Source organism: Cibotium barometz, chromosome 62 (assembly GCF_041138505.1).
Source record: "Cibotium barometz isolate CiBa-2024 chromosome 62, ASM4113850v1, whole genome shotgun sequence".
Classification (NCBI taxonomy): Eukaryota; Viridiplantae; Streptophyta; class Polypodiopsida; order Cyatheales; family Cibotiaceae; genus Cibotium; species Cibotium barometz.
In genome coordinates this window covers 27,766,682-27,789,511 of record NC_141107.1, presented here as the reverse complement: position 1 = coordinate 27,789,511, position 22,830 = coordinate 27,766,682, and the positions used below count along the sequence as shown (strand labels likewise).

Genomic DNA, 22,830 nt, shown 5'->3' with positions numbered 1-22,830 from the left:
GAGCCAATGATAGACATCAGTTGTCCAAGAAGAGCACAAATTCAAAGGACCACTCCAATGTCCATCTTTTGAAGTCTACCCTTTGGGTGGCTTCACACCAATTGAGCTTGTCCAGGCCTACCTAGACATTGGGTGGCCTCAAAAGCCCACCCTACTCTCAGACACATCACTAGCTGCTGGATGTGGCAGCTTTTAGCCGAGGGGTAAGCTATCCTAAGTTTGCTTTGTGTAAGTGGTTGAGAAATTTGACCAGGCCATCATCAAATGGCATACTTGCAAGTTGCTATATCGAAGAATCCAAGCCATATCTCCTTTCCAAATGTTAAATATTTGCAGTAGAGTTCTTTAGAATGTTTATGAGAAACAACTCTATTACAAAAAGAATATACAACAATTATTATTTGTACAGCAAAGGATTTGGTCTCAATGTTTAAAGAAAGTAACATACGTGATGATAAGAATAGAAACAATAAGGGCGAATGCATCGAAGAAAAGCCCTACTAACATTTGACCATTGAACTCTACATAACCATCAGCACTCTCACCCTCTTTTGACACGAATTTGGTTTGAGAGCCCGATCCTCTTTGAGTTTGGTTAGCTTCACAAGGCCATACGAACCCGCCACCTTGTTGGCGAGACACTTCTTGCGCCAGGCCCCAATCATAAAACCATCACTCTTCAACACTGCTGAGAACATCATAGGCTTTTTGTAGCCTCAAAAACTTTTGAGCTGCAAGTTCTAATGGCAAGGGGGTTGTGTCTGGATGATACAGCTTGGACAACTTCCTATAGGCAGTCTTGATACCTTCCAGATCGGCATCCAGACGCACACCTAAGAACCTGCAACACTTAAACAGTTGTGCTCCGATTGAGAATAAACATTATCACATAGGGGGTGGTGATGGTGTTTTTTTCCAGTTTCAAAAGAGCTTAGGCAGATGCAGACCAGAAAAAGCATTATATGGGAAGAAAAGCCAGACAACATGGATGCGACAGCTGGATTATTTATGGAAGCAGCTATGAAATGCTTGGAGGGCTAATCCCTTTGTAGAGTGCTAACCTAAATTTTAAGAGGCTGTTGTTGTCAGAGTTCTGGAGAAAATAAAGTACAACCACAGTATATGGGTGAACTCTCCATTTGGATTGTCCATGCTAGACCATGCTTCATCCATTGGAGGATGCAGCAAGTGAGGTGGAAAGGTCATTTTGTATGAACAGCTCTAGACCCCTGACATATCTTGCAATTTGCTGGGGTGAACAGGATCTGTTTTAAACTAAGGGGGGGGATTCTCATGTGTCTCTTGGAATGAACAACTTATTTGATTCAGTATAATTGGAATGTCAAAAGCTTTTACATGGGATATGGGAGAATTTGTTTGGATGTGTAGCCGAGCGAAAAGCTGGCAAGTATTTGGAAGGGTGGCACCTCTCCTGAAGATGCAAATGGGAAATTACTACAGCATGCACAAATCCAACCCCAGTTTAAGCATAGCAAGTAGCCTCAAATGTCAGATGGCCCAATAGAAGCACTGAAAGCAACGATGTGTCATACAACCATTGGCTAGAGCCTCCAGATTAAGTTTTAATAAAAATTACAATTACTTGAGAGCTAAACTCAAATTCTTTCCCATGAGTAAATATACTTGAGGGTTAAACTCGTTTCTGGGTGCACAAACAGGGTGTAACTAAACCTAACTACTTGATACAAATCGATCATGAAACCTCAAATATGTTTAAAACCCTACAAACCCTAATTTGGAAAAAACCCATCTGGAAAATGAAGCAAAGGGAAGGGTCATACGAACTTACTCGTAATGGGTGTCAAGGGCTTGGGAGACGAGGTTGCTGAGGAGGCCATCGAGGATGGAGCTACGGCGTTCTATGATAGAGGCACTGTCGGAGGCGGCGTCGCGGGAAGCTCCTCCAATCTAGCCTTCGTCGGGGGAGCTCCAGTGGATGCGCGTGTCCTTCTCAGGCTCCGGATTCCATCCTTGCTTGTATGCACAGGATGTTGGGCACTGGCCTTGCCCTTGGCCATGCGAGAATGGTCGCACATGCACCCATTTTGGGAGCCTGTGGACAAATTGAATGGCTGGCACTGCAAGCAGAAGATGGCTGGGTTGTACCATATCTCTCATACTTGCTACCCTTCTCAATAAATCATCAATTATATGAAAATATATCTTATATCCAAGAGGTACTAAAAAAGGAGTGCTAATGCAAAGATTAGTGGGTTATTTGAAATATAATCATGGGTACCCTTCTTTAAGTCAAGGTGAGATCTTCATGCCACTTGATAATCCAGATGAAAATCACAAAGTTACACATACTCTAGAAGAGCACTCACCAAAGCAAACATGGATTTCTTAATGTCTTTGGGGAAAATAGGAGAAATTCCATGTTCGGACCCACCAAGGAAGGATCATCATGAAACCCAGCTAGCTAGTCAGTTTACCACACATTCTGTCCATGTCGTTACTTCTTTGTCAAATGTGGCAACTTTTTGACAAGCTAGTGTGTAACACCCTGTTTTCTAGAACCACTCAAGGATATAAAATCTTGCTATGTGAGTTCAAAAAGCCTAAGATTAAACATATTTAACTAATCCCGTAAGATAAAAACCTAAGATAAAACATATGTAACTAATCGCATAAGCGTGTCGATGAGACATATTGTACTTCCGAGAATGGGTCATTCCCTTTTAATATCATGTCTCGTGTAATTTGCCATTTGTCATTTGTTCGATGTTGTTTTCTGTTGCACATACCTTGCATATAAGTTTATGGTTTTTCCTCTCCTCCCTCCTTGCATGTCATCTTGTTTTATAAACATTGGGGCCTCTACATTCGTTTCCACAAACTTTGTCTCCTGGTTGAAACAAAGCATTCACCTCAAAGCCTAAAAGCTTGGGGCACATTTGGTGGCTGGGCAAGGGGGGGCGGGTGGGGGTGAATGTACACCCACAACACAAAACCACATTATTTGGTTGGCCTTTCTTGCTGGTGGGGGAAGAACAAAGGTGCAGGCACTCCTTTTACACAACTAGCAATCATGCCTTGCCCCTACCCCCAAGTACACCCATGCACTTCACAGTTTTGTGGAGTCCTCCGAATCGCCCAAAATGTTTTATGTTTAAGCGATTCAAAATCTACCTTCTTCTTGGGTTAAAGTCCCTTACCATTGTTGTTATCCATAAATTGTATCTTCCTTTAGCAGCCCAGCTACTTTTCTGTCTCCCACATGCACATTATATTCTGGCCTGTGGCTAGTATCATCGCCCATCTTTCATGTCTTGTAGACTCTCAATCACATGTTAAAGGTGTGGGGGCCTTGTATATAAGTGTACTTGCAGAGTTATCTTTCACTAGCCTAGTAACTTGTGGGAGATGGAGAATGCACATTTGCCTTTCTATGATTTTCTCCAAACTTCTGCTCCAATGTGTTTGCCCATGCTGTATGAATTTTGTTTGGCACTTTTCAGAAGGGAATTTGCCATGTCTGACACGAAGGCATCATACATTGATACTTTATGTTTGAATCCCTCTCCAGCTAACCAACTTCCATGCTTGGACTCCAAGAAATTGGTACAAGGTGTGCATCCCAGGTCACCATTTTTTTTCCACCTACATAATTTATAGATATTAATCATGTTCAAAACATTGTCATGAAATTATGCAAATGACATTGGACTTAAGACTTACCAAAATCATCACATTACTCCAATGGGCAATGCATACTTCCCTTCAGTTTAGCCAATAGTGCATGACCGGAATGTCTGAATCTCTTATATTGCCACTACTAAGCCACCATTTCTTGATAACTTGGCCTTGGGTTGACGTCACTTTTTAGGTTAGTTCAGTGCGTCACTTTTTATGCATGCCTTGGTATACCTTTATAACATACTCTGTTGTGTGACCATCCACTGGAATAGGCAGGAACACTCTCATCCCTGTTCCAAAACAATGCTTGGGAAGTCTTGTCCTCTTTTGCATAGAAGGCAATCAACACATTATCAAGAAGTGCATTAAATTCTAGGTACACCCTGCTGTCGGGGTTTTCTTGAGCCATTATGGCTTGAATCCCATTCTAGAGAGCATATCAATAGGCGGCCTTCTCATGATATGTTGATCCAATGATATAATCTTTTTTTCTTCTCTAAGTCATGGGCTAACCAAGTTAATGAAGCTTGCAAGTCATGGGACCACCCTGTCTCACTTCCCATGAAGGTCACTGAGAGATATCAGCTGTTCAAGAAGAGGGCTGCTCCACTGTGTAGAGCCAATGATAGACATCAGTTGTCCAAGAAGAGCACAAATTCAAAGGACCACTCCAATGTCCATCTTTTGAAGCCTACCCTTTGGGTAGCTTCACACCAATTGAGCTTGTCCAGGCCTACCTAGACATTGGGTGGCCTCAAAAGCCCACCCTACTCTCGGACACATCACTAGCTATTGGATGTGGTAGCTTTTAGCTGAGGGGTAAGCTATCCTAAGTTTTCTTTATGTAAGTGGTTGAGAAATTTGACCAGGCCATCATCAAATGGCATACTTGCAAGTTGCTATATTGAAGAATCCAAGCCATATCTCCTTTCCAAACGTTAAATATTTACAGTAGAGTTCTTTAGAATGTTTATGAGAAACAACTCTATTACAAAAAATATATACAACAATTATTATTTGTATAGCAAAGGATTTGGTCTCAATGTTTAAAGAAAGTAACATACGTGATGATAAGAATAGAAACAATGAGGGCGAATGCATCGAAGAAAAGCCCTGCTAACATTTGGCCACTGAACTCTACATAACCATCAGCACTCTCACCCTCTTTTGACACAAATCTGGTTTGAGAGCCCGATCCTCTTTGAGTTTGGTCAGCTTCATAAGGCCATACGAACCCGCCACCTTGTTGGCGAGACACTTCTTACGCCAGGCCCCAATCATAAAACCGTCGCTCTTCAACACTGCTGAGAACATCATAGGCTTTTTGTAGCCTCAAAAACTTTTGAGCTGCAAGTTCTAATGGCAAGGAGGTTGTGTCTGGATGATACAGCTTGGACAACTTACTATAGGCAGTCTTGATACCTTCTAGATCTGCATCCGGACGCACACCTAAGAACCTGCAACACTTAAACAGTTGTGCTCCGATTGAGAATAAACATTATCACATAGGGGGTGGTGATGGTGTTTTTTTCCAGTTTCAAAAGAGCTTAGGCAGATGCAGACCAGAAAAAGCATTATATGGGAAGAAAAGCCAGACAACATGGATGCGACAGCTGGATTATTTATGGAAGCAGCTATGAAATGCTTGGAGGGCTAATCCCTTTGTAGAGTGCTAACCTAAATTTGAAGAGGTTGTTGTTGTCAGAGTTCTGGAGCAAATAAAGTACAACCACAGCCTTGCAACCAGTATATGGGTGAACTCTCCATTTGGATTGTCCATGCTAGACCATGCTTCATCCATTGGAGGATCCAGCAAGTGAGGTGGAAAGGTCATTTTGTATGAACAGCTCTAGACCCCTGACATATCTTGCAATTTACTGGGGGGAATAGGATCTGTTTTAAACTAAGGGGGGGATTCTCATGTGTCTCTTGGAATGAACAACTTGTTTGATTCTGTATAATTGGAATGTCAAAAGCTTTTACATGGGATATGGGAGAATTTGTTCGGATGTGTAGCCGAGCGAAAAGCTGGCAAGTATTTGGAAGGGTGGCACCTCTCCTGAAGATGCAAATGGGAAATTACTACAGCATGCACAAATCCAACCCCAGTTTAAGCATAGCAAGTAGCCTCAAATGTCAGATGGCCCAATAGAAGCACTGAAAGCAACGATGTGTCATACAACCATTGGCTAGAGCCTCCAGATTAAGTTTTAATAAAAATTACAATTATTTGAGAGCTAAACTCAAATTCTTTCCCATGAGTAAATATACTTGAGGGTTAAACTCGTTTTTGGGTGCACAAACAGGGTGTAACTAAACCTAACTACTTGATACAAATCGATCATGAAACCTCAAATATGTTTAAAACCCTACAAACCCTAATTTGGATAAAACCCATCTGGAAAATGAAGCAAAGGGAAGGGTCATACAAACTTACTCGTAAAGGGTGTCAAGGGCTTGGGAGACGAGGTTGCTGAGGAGGCCATCGAGGATGGAGCTGCGGCGTTCTATGATAGAGGCACTGTCGGAGGCGGCATCGCGGGAAGCTCCTCCAATCTAGCCTTCGTCGGGGGAGCTCCAGTGGATGCGCGTGTCCTTCTCAGGCTCCGGATTCCATCCTTGCCTGTATGCACAGGATGTTGGGCACTGGCCTTGCCCTTGGCCATGCGAGAATGGTCGCACATGCACCCATTTTGGGAGCCTGTGGACAAATCGAATGGCTGGCACTGCAAGCAGAAGATGGCTGGGTTGTACCATATCTCTCATACTTGCTACCCTTCTCAATAAATCATCAATTATATGAAAATATATCTTATATCCAAGAGGTACTAAAAAAGGAGTGCTAATGCAAAGATTAGTGGGTTATTTGAAATATAATCATGGGTACCCTTCTTTAAGTCAAGGTGAGATCTTCATGCCACTTGATAATCCAGATGAAAATCACAAAGTTACACATACTCTAGAAGAGCACTCACCAAAGCAAACATGGATTTCTTAATCTCTTTGGGGAAAATAGGAGAAATTCCATGTTCGGACCCACCAAGGAAGGATCATCATGAAACCCAGCTAGCTAGTCAGTTTACCACACATTCTGTCCATGTCATTACTTCTTTGTCAAATGTGGCAACTTTTTGACAAGCTAGTGTGTAACACCCTGTTTTCTAGAACCACTCAAGGATATAAAATCTCGCTATGTGAGTTCAAAAAGCCTAAGGTTAAACATATTTAACTAATCCCGTAAGATAAAAACCTAAGATAAAACATATGTAACTAATCGCATAAGCGTGTCGATGAGACATATTGTACTTCCAAGAATGGGTCATTCCCTTTTAATATCATGTCTCGTGTAATTTGCCATTTGTCATTTGTTCGATGTTGTTTTCTATTGCACATACCTTGCATATAAGTTTATGGTTTTTGAGTAGCTTCTCTTCATCCTTTCTCCATGATTTAGGACATATACATGGTGTGTTTCAAGCACTTCTGCAACATCAACAATTATTGAGGATAATTGTTACCTTGCATATAAGTTTATGGTTTTTGAGTAGCTTCTCTTCATCCTTTCTCCATGATTTAGGACATATACATGGTGTGTTTCAAGAACTTTTGCAACATCAACAATTATTGAGAATAATCTTATAGTGTACATGATGGGTGTGTTCTTTAACATAAGTGATAGCATATTTTCAAGTCTCAACTTAGAGATTGGAGACACGTAGTCAATCATGGAGCAATAAAAAAACATAAAAAAAAGAAGCAATCAAGAGGATTTTTTAAATCACCTATCCAAAGGAGAGCACGACAAAGCACTATGAGACTTATCTATCCAAAGGAGAGCATGACAAAGCACTATGAGACTACACATCAACACTCACAAGCTCAGGGTGCGAAATCTTGCTTGAGGTGAGTCGCCAACAAAAGGGGTGCTTGAGCTAGGGTAGGGGCTTGATGGTGTGTATACATGGGGGAACAAAGGATACCAACAAGATATGTACACTTATGGGCATACTCCTTATGCCATGCTAGCGAGTTTCTATTTTTACTTATTGCTAATCAACCTCTCACTTACTTGGTGTCTAATCAACTTCTTAATCAACCTAGTGTTTGCTTCCTTGTGCATGAACACATTAGGTGAGACATTAGGCTATGGCCCTAGGATGGTTTATGGGAGTTTAATTTGCATGGAAAAATATTTAAAACTAATATTGAGAAATTTTAATTTAAATTGATTGAACATAGAGACTTCATCCTCTAGTGTTGGTGATGACTGAATTGGTTGCAAAGTACTTTCTAGGGAGGACAAGAGTTTGCCCAACCTCAAGGTATTCCTATCCCTTGTGGTCTCTCACACTTTAATGGATGCCTTTGTTGCAGTAGCCAGAAATGGTTCTTATCGATCTAGCAGAGTTGAAATATCTCTTTCAAACAAGTGCAGGATCTTCAAGATAGATTTTTTCTTAGAAAGCAACATTGGACTACTCCACATGTAGTGTAATAGTCCTTACTTATCCTACGTTCACTACTATGAAGTTGTATTATAGAGAGAAGGAAAGACATACATATTATTTGAGAGTTTAGTTGAGCAAGTGATAATCTCACTTTGCTATTATTTATAGTGAGAGTTGTGTTGAGTGGGTGGGAATCTCAATATATGGAAGAACATGAGATAGTAGTAGTTAAGATGTTCCTTATGAATCCAGCCTTTTCTTGTGGTGGCAAGACCTCAAAGGAAAGTCCAAGTCCCACCCTCCAAGGACTTGGGCAAACTTCAAGGATTTATTTCATGGATGCTTTTGTGTGGGAGTCCGATGAGGCTATAAACTTCCTCCATTTACGTACCATTTAGTTGGCTGGCAAGACCTTTGAGGCCTTTATATAGGAGTTTTAGAGAATTAGTCATGAAGTTCTCTAACCTCCCAGTGATTTTGTGTGCCTTTTCTTCTTACAAGCACTTCCCCTATGAAGTGAGGAAAAACTTGGCCATGACTTGCAATCCATCTTTCTATAATCTCAATGATGATATTATGACAATAGCTTAGAAGAAAAATGTTGGTTATTTTGATGAACAACAAAATGCATGGAAAAAGAAAAGAAAGAGTAAAAAGACCCACCAAGCTACTCCACTCAAGAGACCTAGTGGGGATGTCTCACCTTCTAAAAAGAGGTTTCTTGATCAAAAACCTCAAGCTAATTTTTCATCAACCCTTGAGGCCCGTGTTAAAAGGGTTTGTTATAAATATCATAAACTAGGCGATTATGCACTTCCTTATCCTTTGAATAAGAACTTGGTGGTGGTATGCTAATTTAGGAACACTTGATTCAGTCTAGTTCTACTCCATGTAATCCCTTTACTTCTAGCATTAACATCTATATTTGTAATACAAATTGTAAGAATCAATGCCTTAAGATGGGGAGGTTTGGTCCTCATGACCCAATCTGAGTGTCAAGTGAAGTGATAGGAACCCATGTGTGTTTTATTTGGATGATGAGAGTACACGCAATTTTATCGATGCTGCTTCTCTTATCTAGGACTTTGTATCTTGTTTGTGCCAAGTGACCAGTAATACATTGTGAACTTGCACAAGTTCTAGTAACCACTTTGGTGAACATGAAGCACACGGTTGAAACAATCAAAGACATCTTCATCATGTCATAATTATCAAAGCATCTTTTTCTAACAACATCTTTGTAACATTGTAAGCCTCTACACATATTGGGCATCAAGCTTGTATCGTGAGGAAACAGACAATCAAGCCTAAGTTTATGTAAAAGCTCTAGAACTAACAATGGGCGCCCACGAGTCACTTATTCCCTAAGTAGCCAAGTGAGAAATTACTTATGAGGTATATAAATCAATGGGTGTCCACGGGTCACTTACTCCTACATAGCCAAGTGAGAAACTACCTATGAGGTATATAAGAAAATGTTCTCATGTTTGTAGACATCTTCCCACTTTATCCCAATTGGATATTTCAGAGTTAGTTTGTGTTCACACCCTCTTTGGGTGTAAACATCCCTTATTAGGTTTTGGTCAAAACATAAGGCTTGATGCTATAAAAGCATGTACTTGGGTGGTTCTATCGTTACATTGAGCATTTGAGTTATGCAAATGTTTTTCTTGTGTTTTCTTTCACATCTCTATCTCTATCTCCCTCTCTATCTCTATGCAACAATTGGGTCCATCCTGTGCATCAACTAGTCATGGGTGCGCATGCTCTATCTTGGCACCATGAATACTAGCATGGGATCAAAGCCACCTTAGTTATGCTCCACACGCATTCAATATGATATTTTTTTATGAACTGTGTGTTTCTCATCAGAGTTGTCACCATCATCATTGTCAATGTTGCTTTTGCTTTCTAAAGCTGTGTGTTTTCTCACGAGATCTTTTCCCTATGTGTTTTCTCAACCTACTAGCATTCTAGTTAGGCGTATAACACTCATCCTAAGTGTTTTCTCAACGGAGCTATGTGTTTTCTTAACTGACCTATATGTGTTTTCTCAACCTACCAACATTCTAGTTAGGCATATACCTCTCATCCTAAGCAAGAAAGGGAGGTAAAAGAACTATATAAGGAAGGCAACTATATCAGCAAGTAAAGAGAAGCCATCGAAATATTAACACACATCATCAAATCAACTAATGGAGGGAAAATGTAGCCCATCTTCGGTATACAATAAAACACACATGCAATAAAACTCACTCAAAGGGGATGCTCAAATTAGTTACGATTTAGATTTGTTTAATGAGTAGTCTAATGCACAACCAAAGGGGCTCCAAATCATCCCAAAAGTAGGTCCACAATATCCCAAGAAGGTCCAAGTATTGTGCAACCTAGAGGATAGCAATGCAGCCATCTCTCCTAATTCTTACACATCCCAGGGTTGATACCATTGCCTAAGGCAGCCCTTAACTAGTAATGTAAGCTACGGTGAGGCCTATATGCAATCAACACTAGCTATAAAGCAAAACACAAGCTAACCAACTTGTAGAAGCATAAATACATGTCACAAAGCTATGTCTAGTAGATGCTACATTAGAGGGCCAGCATTTAGCCTGAGACCCCAGCTGTTTGCTTGCCTCCAGCCACCCGTGTATTAAGTTTCCAAGTAGCACACCAACCCATCAAATTGAGGCTATTAATTTAGAGCTTTTTATAAAAATTTGAAACTTTTCTAAAATATGAAAAAATCATCAGATTGAAGCCTTGCATTCTCATAAATTTGGATTTTTTTCCAAAATCAAGCCTCCTACATTAAACTGGAGCTTCAGTTGTGCCATGGAAGGTCTAAGTATCTGCATTAGGACATCATTTCCTTTTACAACAAAATTTTCATTGGCATCGACATGGAAGCATCATTGAAAGAGATTTCTTTTCACCCACATGAGTTCAAAGTAAAGTTTTTACAGTTTCAAAATTATCTTTTTCCTATTATGTTTGACTCATGGGTTCTTTTCCCAAGAAGTCCCCCAAAATTTGAATTAAATGTTTTGTGTGTATTTCCTTTTGTAATTCTCCTCATTCCCTCTTTACCCCTAATTAGAGCAAGGGGGGCCTGACTTGATAGACTGATGTAGGCTATCATCTAGTGGTCAAGCTCTTATATTAAGCTTAACATAAGATTTTGGGTGTTAGCATCACTATGTTCTCTTGAAGACTCAATGATGAGTTGCTCATTGACCGATTCATTATTAGTCTAAAGAGCAAGAGGCTTCATGACCATCTTTACATGTCCATGAGTTGCTCATTGACAGATTCATTATTAGTCTAAAGAGCAAGAGGATTCATGACATGTCTATGTGAAGAATGTAGAGAAGAGGATGAGCTTAAGCAATCTTCTTTACACACACACATGCGCACGTGCGCACACACACATGTAAGAGTAAACAAGTACACAAGAGAGGGATGTACATATGAATTTTTTTCTTTCTTCATTATATAAAGATAAGAGTATATGCTATAAGGGAAAGTACTCTACTAGTATATACTATAAGGGAAAGTAATAAAACATACAAGATCCATAGTGTGAACATAACTATTTGAGTTGGTGCTATAACTATGTTGTAACTTTAGTAGCCAAAGTAGTTGTCATACAACCAGTAAAACCACTAGTGGCATATCAACCATAATCTCGCCAACCATGCCAACAATGTAAGTGTGGAGGTTTCATCCTATAGTAGACTTTCCATGTATAGGTGCTACTCTCTATGATGAGCGGATCTATGGTGGTACTCCCTTCATGAGTACAATCTCCATCTCTCTAGATCCCTTTCTCTTGCAATGGTATCAAATTTTTTTTGAAGATGACAGCATGCAAGGCATCAATGGTATCAAAAACTTTTTGGAGATGACAGCATGTAAAGCATCTTTAGACAGAATGGCATGGTTGAAATTGATGCTCACCTTGAGGTCATTGCATCTTCGGTGATGAGTTAAGGAATTCAAAGAACATAGCATTGATGTGTATGCCTCTATCATCATTGAGTGAAACTATATCCATTCTTATCTCTCTAAGTAATCACATACAACTTTACTTGCCTTGATGTTTGGAGTGAGTGACTGAAGGTGAAGATTAGAGATAACTATATTTTATCTTGTACTAGTGCATCATAGAAATCAACTTAGAGCTCTATTGAGCTCTAAGCTCTAAGGTTCTATGCAATTAACTCAAGTACAATTAAAAAATCTACATCGTGTATATTCTAGTCATTGATTCTAGGTGCAAGCTCATCCTGAGACATATTGATCCATGCTTCATAGCCAATAGGCTCATTAGAAGGCATGGCCATCTCGTCGACATCCACTTTGTTACCATTTGAGATTTTGATCATCGGGAGATTTGCTTATGAATTATCATCATGGATCTATGCTCGATATCTCGAGTTGTCATTTTGTGTCATGGTTCACATATCTTTTGTAGGGTTTACATATACCTTTGGCACTTGAGGCTTAGACTTCTAAATCCTCATTTCCCTACTTCATGCTACGATGAGGCGGCATACTCATGCCATGTTTGGATGTTTGAGCTTGAGGGTTTGATGCCTAATCACTTGAGGCATTTTCTTGATGAGGTGGATGTATGTGCCAGATGGTTCAAATGGTTCACACATGATGGCGACTTCATTAATTCATTACTTGGCTACATTGACACGGATGATTTAGCATTGTTTGCATGGGATGGTTCTTCTTTTAGTGACTTGCACTAGTGCCCTACACTCTTAAGTTGCTATGATTATGTTCGAGTGGGTGGATGTATGCCATACAGATTTAGATGATGATGGTGATGATGTATCACACACATATCGCATGGGATAGTTCTTATTTTGGTGACTTGCATGATTGTCCTACACTCTTAAGTCTCTATGATTATGTTCTAGTGTGGCAAATGTATGTCATACAAATTCAAATGATGATGATGATGATGTATCACACACACACATTCACATGATGATATTAATGCACATGCACATGGTGATGATATTGACACATATGCACATGATGATGATGCATGTGATAGTGATGTGTATGACTTAGATCATGTGGACATGAGCTTGAGGGCAGGGATGACACCGAGAATTATGGGTGATGATACACCTATGCCTACTTACCTTCCTAGGGATCATTTGGATGCATTAGATTATCATGAGGACATCCATGGAAGACAAAATAACATGTCTCATATAGTAGGAATCATGTAAGAATAAATGTGAATAAATGAATCAACATATGTAACATCACTTCCATCCATGGTTCAATATATGTATGGGCATGATCTATACCATGCAGCATATTCTCATGTGCTAGAACATTTATATGTTCGTGATTCTCCAAAACAAAAGCATGTATGGGCATGATCTATACCATGCAACATATTCTCATGTGCAAGAACATTTATATGTGCGTGATTCTCCAAAGCAAAATCATGATCAATAGCATCATTACATAAGCATAATCATTCACTAAATAATGACAATGTATCCACACATGAGAGATAAGTAGCATCATCCATCAAAATAACTGACCATGTTGCCCTCATAGTCTCTAAAGTCACCATCATAGGCATGGTTTGTCTCCATCAATGGTGTTTCCCATCTATGACCTGTATCCCCTGATAGGTCAACCTCCATAATTACAAAATCTAAGAAATATCTAAATTAAATATAAAGCACTCAAGATCCATGTGCATAATCTCACCTCTCTTACAAGGCCTCACCTCAGTAAAGTCGTCACTACCCTCATGTATAATGCATGGCTTCTCAAACACATGAGCTGTATCCACTTGAATGCTGCAACAAGGAAAGCTATGAGAACTAGGACTAGTGGATGAATGATGAATGCCTCCACATGTAAACAATCTAGAGGAGGAGTAGTCTAACACATATAACACAAGAAACTCAGGTCTATGCTCCTCATGGTCCATCATATACTCATAGGTGTCCCATAAGTGAAGTATCATCAATCCCATGTGTAAGAATGGATGTATCACCAATCACATACTCATGGGCATCCAATGCATGATCAATAAAATGCTCACGATTCTCTAATAAACCGACATGATCCTATGTTCTTTGGAGCCAAGACATTGTCTTTGAATGTATTATATGCCATTTGGGATGTACTGTATTTAATTATGTGGCATGTCATTCGAATGCACATGCGATGCATCTATGTTTTACCCTACATGGTGATTCTTTTGTGCTAGGACCATTTGACATTCTAGCCATAAGGGATGGGTTCATTTTGTGGATATGCTGGATGCCAAATTTACACCATGGTCCTGAGAGGATGGGCTTGTGAGTTTTCCCTTTGACTTAGGATCTACTACTACATTTTACATTCCGACCGGAGTGATGAGTTCGTTTGGTGGATACTTTGGATTCCAGATTTACACCATGGTTACAACAAGGATGGGCTTGTGAGTTTTCCCTTTGACTTGGAAGCTACTAGTACATTGATTTCAAGGGTCTGTGATGTATATGATGGTTATCCATTTGACCCAGGAGGATATATAGATAGCTTCATCATCAATGGTGGCTCCCTACATTTCCCATTTGATCCAGGTGGTTGCATGGTCAGCCTCATCTTTGATGATATTCCACCATCCTTTCATTTGATCCAGGTGGTTGCATGGTCAGCCTCATCTTTGATGATATTCCACCATCCTTTCATTTGATCTCGAGGTTCATATATCTTTGGCGTGGCTCACCTTTTGGTATTTTGGTATTTTGTTTGACCTTGCATTGATACCTAGTTGTGGGTCAATTTTTTTTGGCTTTTATGTATAGCCTCTTGTATATGTTTGTTATGTACAACCACCCTTCAATTTCAACCAAGGATGTAATAATTGTAGGAGGGGATGGTTTGTAACAAAGGGATTTTAGTACGTACATGCACATGAGGGATGGGCCTAGGCACATGGGGCTTTAGGTACATTTAGACATGTGTATTGGGGCATATGGGGCCTTGGGACTATAAAGGCATATGCCCTATATACTTGGAACTTTTTGACCTATATAAAAGGAAAATACCCTATATACTTGGAACCTTTTGACCTTTTTGACATATGATACACATTTTACTTTCTTGAAGCTTGTGCAAGCCTTTACGGTGGCTGCGTTATGGTAGACTTTCCATGTCTAGGTGCTACTCCCTATGATGAGTGGATCTATGGTGGTACTCCCTTCATGAGTGCAATCTTTATCTCTATCTCCATATCCCTCTCTTGCAAGTATCACCACATGACACATCAGAATGTCTAACATTCTTCCTCAACTTGCTTAACCAAGATCTCATATGCCAATGATTGCTGCTCAGTAAGGTAGCTCTTTGATTCTTCAACCTCTATTGAATCTTTCATTAGCATATACCAGCTTTTTTATTCTTCAACCTCTATTGAATCTTTCATTAACATATACCAGCTAGTCATATCATTAAACACAACATCCTTGCTCACTTGCATATACATAGTGGGGTTATAGCATCTATAACCTTTTTTCTCAAGGGATGTTGGCTTGTGCAAGCCTTTACGGTGGCTATGTTATGGTAGACTTTCCATGTCTAGGTGCTACTCCCTATGATGAGTGGATCTATGGTGGTACTCCCTTCATGAATGCAATCTTTATCTCTATCTCCATATCCCTCTCTTGCAAGTATCACCACATGACACATCAGAATGTCTAAAATTCTTCCTCAACTTGCTTAACCAAGATCTCATAATAGACCCATTACTAGAGGACTCTCTTAGTTCACTAAGTGCCAATGATTGATGCTCAATAAGGTAACTATTTGATTCTTCAACCTCTATTGAATCTTTCATTAGCATATACCAGCTATTTTATTCTTCAACCTCTATTGAATCTTTCATTAACATATACCAGCTAATCATATCATTAAATACAACTCACCTGCATATACATAGTGGGGTTATAGCATCTATAACCATTTTTCTCAAGGGAATAACCAATGAATATATATTTTTCTACCTTGGGGTGTCCTACTTACTTTGCACCTCATTTAGTACATGTACATAAGAAATGTACCCAAATTATGTCAAATCTAGTTTTTTGCACGTAAGTTTTCTTTTATTCAAGTGCCATGCCATGAACTGTAGTGGGCATCCTGCTCTATTACTTTTCAGGCCAAAAATAATGAGGCATCCCCTTCTCATTCATCAATACATAAGCAACGTTTTCAATATGAATAGTTTTTATTTTTGCTACGACTTGCATGCAAACTACCTCTAATCCCATGCTCTCTCAAATAGTTACTGAATTCATTGGAGAAACATTCTCCACCACCATTTGACCTAAGAATTTTATGTGCATTCCTTTTTCTTCCTCCACCATAGATGGTGGTGGGGGAGAAATATTATCCCCCACCATCTGGCCTTAGGCATTTTATGTGCATGCCTTTTTCTCTACCATAGCTTTGAAGCTTTGAAAGTAAACACCACTTTTCTCTTTTATAAAATACACCCACACTTTCATCAATGAAAGATATATAATAATGGCATCCTTTGATTGATGATGTCTTTATTTGTGGCTTGGGGTGATACAACTTACTCTTTTGATCCACAACCACCATATACAAAGGATGACATACATGTACTCCATGTATAATGAGTGCATTTTCCTAATCTCTCTCACTAGATCCCTTTCTTGAATACATTTTAACATCCTGAATACATAAAGAGAGTTTCCCAACATGCATAGTATGGTTCACTATATCACCACATGTTTCTATATAACCTAGTTTCTCCAAATCTTTTAATTCTTTAAACGAGTCATCACCATAGCTAGTCATGTGGTTAGACCTAAATTAATATACTATACATCTCTTGAATTTGGTACATCTATTGTAGTCATGGAGCTAACCATATTTGCATCATAAAAAATTAATCAGCTCTATCTTCAGTGTGCTTACTTAATGATGCATAGTTCCCTTGCTTCAACTTCCCACTTTTTATGTCATTTTTATTTGTATAGTAGTCATTTTCTATATACCCTGGTTTCTCACAGTAATAGCACTCTATGCTAGTTCCACTTTAATTTCTTTGACATCCATCTCAACCCCACATGGGTGAACATGTGTGAAGGAAATTGAGGTAAAGGCTATCTATATTAGAAGCCTCATTGTATGGTTCATAACATATTGCAAATACAAGGTGTTGAGTGTGCCTATCTTGTCTACCTCCTCTCATTAGTGTGCAAATTAGCATCATGGCTTATTTTTATTATTTTAATCCTCTTTAATATGCTAATTAGCACGATTTTTGCTTTCTTAATATGGTATCAAAGCATACGTTTAGCTAAGTCTAGATTAATGTGTGTGTTTATTTAAAAATTTCTATTATCATGCTTTATGTATAGATAAACTTTATGGCACACTCATTATCTTGCTAGTTCATGCACGCTACACCAAATTGTTGAGGAGAAGAGTATGCTACAAAGCTGGAGGAGATTATTGCTATGAAGAAAAGAAAGTTTCTATACGACATTAAGAGGAGATGTTACAAGAGAAATCATAAGTCCTTGGTATGATTCTTGCAAGTTCAATTTATTTTATGGTTGGTTATGTTACCTCATGGTACTTGGGAACATGGTAGTTTAGATGCCTTGAAAGGCTTATAACCTTGGTGCAAAAGGCAATCTGGAATGTGGGGTCTCATTCAAGTAGAGTGAGAAACTTGTAGTTGTGGGAAGCAATCATATGAAAGTGAGCACTAAGGAGCTCACAGAAAGTGTAACCTCTATATGGAAGGGGTTTGTAAACAGCATGTGAATGGCGACAACCATTGAACACAAAAAGAAGAGGCTCAATTGGTAGAGGGTTCTAAGATGAATCCTATAAGTGAAGTAGCTTCAAGAGTTAACTTGCAAGCAAATGGCTTGTTTGAAAGGGCTCAAAGAAGCCTTTGGAGCTCAAGAAAGGTGATGAAAAATGGTAGCCTTATTTTGATAGGGTGAAAGCCTTCTAAGCCCTTGTTCACATACCTTGAAACCATAAGTGAAATCCTTTGAAAAATATCCTACAAATAGGTTTTTTACACATGGGTTCTCTACTTGACTACAGCCAAAATATTTTTTTATAAAATTGTATCACTTAGCTTACGAGGGTACATTGCCCGAGCTCGTTGGAATCTTAAATTGGATTTTTATTTTCATGTGTGCATTTTCAAATGGTTGTGATCGTGAGAGGTTCATCATTAGATGGTGCAATTCTCAAGCGATATGGCTCTTGAAATAAAGTCTAGCTTGACTAGACTTGTTTGACACATGCTTGGTGGTGATCTAGCAACACCTAGATGCATTTCAAAACTTCTCCTCATAGTCTTGAAATATCAAGCAAATATCGGCTTTACAAAAGCCATGGTGTTTTTTTTACCACGTTAGATGGGTGCCATGCCCTTACACTATGCATAAAATGGATGGATGTATACTCTCACCCCACTATGAGGGTCCTCTACCCGAGCGTAGGGATGAATGAATTGTGGTGTGTGTTGAGTTGTACATGTGTAGATGATGCATTTGTGGGTTGATTCCTTTTTTCAAACACATGGGTGTCCTAAAAGCACTTGGGTGGTTATGCCCAAGTAACTTGATGCTCGAAAACAGAATTCACATGTCTAAGTTGTTGAACACTCCAATTTTCATTGAGGGGGAGTGTTGAGATTGGCGAGAGGTGAGAGGCGAGTTGATCAAATTAGTTGGAGAGATTATGAACAACCGATTTTACATTGAGGAGGGGTGTTGAAATGTGCATTAAATTTGAAGCTCGATCTTGATTTGTGTGTGTGGGCGCACATTATAATGTTGAGAAAGTTCATGTGCATGAATGCACCTTAAGAGTGCTAAATATTATCTTGTGTGTGTGGATGGATAAGAGTGCCACATGGGTGGACGTATGTAAAGGTGATTGGGGTAAAGGCTATCTATATTATAAGCCTCATTGTATAGTTCATAACATATTAAGGAGTGACATTTTCTTCTGGAAGCTCTAGATCCATCTCATCACCCGAAATATTTACTCAACTTCCCTCTGGTCACATTATGCAACTTCTATTTTAGCTACATCTTCCGAGCTTGGGGGTTTTTCTTGTATATCTTCACAAGGTGTCCCAAGCCTCCTTAGGCATTTATGCATCCTATATATGCACAATCACAGGATTTGTCACGTTGAAAGATATACTATCTTTCTAGCTCTTTCATGCCATGCTTTATATGCATTCACTTGTTGTGGGGTTGAATTTCCTTTAGTAATCTTTGGCTCCTCTTTATCGCCCATGATGAACTCCCAATATCCTCTTTCCCAACATAAGAATATTAGTCATCCTAAACTTCCATGCTTGGAAGTTATTCTTGTCTAGATTCTTGCTCACAATCTGTAAGCAAGATTAGTCATCCTAAACTTCCATGCTTGGAATTTCCTTCAGTAATCTTTGGCTCCTTTTTATCACCCATGAGATGAACTCCCAATATCCTTTTCCCCATAAGAATATTAGTCATCCTAAACTTCCGTGCTTGGAAGGTATTCTTGTCTAGATTCTTGCTCACAATCTGTGATATGTCAAACGTCTTTACTTGCAGCACCTTACCAAATAGTGCTTATAAAATACCTTCTACACTTGCAGCAAATCTGCAACCTTCAACAACAGTAATGTAAACCTATTATAATACTATTGTATGTGAACTAGTATGTAAACATACATTCACCAACACATGCAACACTTAGATTCTCTGCATAGACTAAAAAAGCAATTTTTTGTTACAACTTTGCTTTGACCAAAAATTGGGCATACATAGTCAAAATTAACACTTTCATAGAGTGCCTAAGAAAATCTTGCAGTAAAGCCAAAACATGGCTCGGAACGTGCCCAAATCACATCAAAATGCACAAAAATGTAGTTAACTGCACATAATATAGTCTTCTTCCTTCACCCAAGAGGGTGCCTTAATATGAGATAATGAGTTCCTTCACCCAAGAGGGTGCCTTAATCTGAGATAATGAGTTCCTTCACCCAAGAGGATGCCTTAATCTGAGATAATGACTTCCTTCTCTACCTGTAGCTCTCACAGCTACCAAAGGTGACTTCCTTGTCTCCTTTTAGCTCTCACACCCAAGAGGATTCTTTAATATGAGATAATGACTTCCTTGTCTTCTTGTAGTTCTCACAGCTACTACCAAAGGTGTTGCTCCAAGAGGAAAAGAGATGGACATGCCCTTACCCTTACCTTGTACCACTTTCTCGCTTGCCTCCTTAGCTGTCACACAAACCAAAGCTCTGATACCATAAAAGGAATGCAGGGAAGAGGGAGAGCTTGAGTTCTTGCAAGCAAACACATATACACAAGAGAGAGAAAGACACAAAAGAGAGATGGATGGCTGAATTTTCTTCTATCTTCTTCTCTTATCTATAACCATTAACATAAAGAGATAAGAATATATACTATAAGGTAAATTACTCTCCTATTATAACATACAATGGTCGGTCTATAATGTAAACCTAACTATATGAGCTGGCACTCTATCTATGCTGTACTCTAATATGGCTATATCACATAACATGTCATCCATTGGCATCATATCAACCTTAATCTCACTAACCATGCTAGTAGCATAAGTGCAGAAGCTATCACACACCAAGTAGATCGTTAATGTCTATAACACTAGTTAAAGTTGATATCTCAACATTCCCTACACACTTAAGGCTCATGCTACTTCCATTAGGGAAACTATCCTATTTGTTTGGATAACCTTTATAGGCATGATCCAATCCCAACACTTAAAGTACTATATGTCATAGTATGGGATATTATTTGGATATGGCACTAGATTCAAGGCACTTAGTAAGGGAGATTTGTGAGGACACTCTTTAATACACAGTGCGAGCCTTTGCACTAAATTCAAGGTACTTGATGAGGGACATTTTAATGGATAATCGGTAATAAAGTCTAGATATATGATAATTGTAGGTCCTAGCCCACCTCCGAGTGAGTGTGAGTATTATCCCTCCACAGGAAATGATAAGCCTCACAACCTTATTGTTCTTGGAAGTTCAAGCTCCAATAAGTTCTCTTTTATAAGGAAATTCAACTATGTCACAAGAAGTGGTTTAAAAACCAACGAAAAGATAAGGACATGAAGAAGGTGACATGGTACTTATGTACAATGTTACAAATAAGAAATGGAAACTCAAGTACAGAGGAGAGTTGACATGGTACTTATGTACAATGTTACAAATAAGAAATGGAAGCTCAATTATAGAGGAGAGTTAGCATCGTACTTATGCATAGTGTTAAAAATAACAAATGGAAGCTCAAGTACAGAGGAGAGTAGAAGCTCTCTTTATTCTTGGTGCATGTTCCTTTCTATTCCATGTGAGAGAGAGATTAGAGAATGAGGGAGAGTTTCCCATTCGTAGGTGCAAGTGAATGCAGCTTTTGGCATGGTTGAGTGGTTATGTCCATGTAGGTTGATTGATGCAAAGATATCTATGGAAGATGATTCTTTAGTTGTGGATATGGAGGAGTATAGGAATTTTATGGGGAGTTTAATCTTTCTATGTAATACATAGCCTAACATCAACTTTGTAGTTGGTGCTCAAATCAACCCTAAGAGAACACTCAAAGGAAAGAATGCATATGTTAAAGTACATCAAAGGTACCCATTGATGAATTTGGAATCACTTACATTAGGTGATACATTAATTGGATTTTGCATCAAATTTGGGTAGGATATTGTGACAGCAAAAAATTACTTAATGGTGTTTTTAAGGGTCCATTGAGATACTAAAGGATGCTTTCTTGAAGATATTCTCGAAGGACAAGACAACCACCCAAGTGATGGATAAATTGCACAGGTTAACTTAGAAAAAGCTACCAATGGAAGATTATGTCTCGAAGTTCAGAGTTTTGCAAATGAGGTTGGATGAGAAGACCACTCTAAATCAGTGGTTTGTGAGAGGACTAAGGTCAACACTATGACAAGCAGTGGCATCCACAACCCCTGGAAGTGATGGCCATGATCAGATCACAAGGTCGAGTAGTACTAGAGAAGAACCAAAGGACAAACTAGAAACAAGAAGGATGAAACCAAAAGAATAGCCAGGGCCACATGGAGACTGGGAACAGGTCACCAAGCTAGTAAAAGAAGTGATCTGGACTATGCAAGAAAGACCATACCACCCAAAGCCAACTAGAAACACGTTCAAGAAATTGGAAACTACTTTGAGTATGAGTTCCTCTAATCACCCATAGTGTCTGATGGGCAAACAAAGCATGTAAATCAAATTGTAGAGGATATGCTTCGTGCATGTCTCTGGAAAACCATCGAGTTGGGAAAAATATCTTTCAATGATAGAATTTGCCTATAACATTTCTAAGCATTCAGCTACTAGTTATAGTCCGTTCATTCTTATGTATGGGTATCAACCTAGGGCACCTGTTGATGTCAGTTTTAAGGACATTGAGCTTGATGCATCAAGGGATTTTTTGTGTGATATATAGGAAATGCTAACCTAAGCTCAAGATTATATCAGGAGTGCTTAGGATAGAGCATGGTTTTATACTGATAGGGAACGCTTACCTTGGTCTTTTGAGCCAGGAGTGTTGGCTTATTTGAAAGTTCTTGAAGATTCTCAGACTTTGTCAACAAGAAAGTGCTCAAAATT

General features: G+C 39.1%; 1 pseudogene across 1 annotated transcript; it reads right to left on the bottom strand.

Annotated features, from left to right (window-relative positions):
• Positions 1-374: 374 nt before the first annotated feature.
• Positions 375-6,637, bottom strand: LOC147604316 (NAD(P)H-quinone oxidoreductase subunit T, chloroplastic-like; annotated as a pseudogene). Its single transcript, XR_015265452.1, has 2 exons — positions 6,098-6,637; positions 375-5,117 (listed from the first exon to the last, which is right to left on the bottom strand). The product of XR_015265452.1 is annotated as an NAD(P)H-quinone oxidoreductase subunit T, chloroplastic-like (transcript).
• Between the last annotated feature and the right edge of the window lie 16,193 nt (positions 6,638-22,830).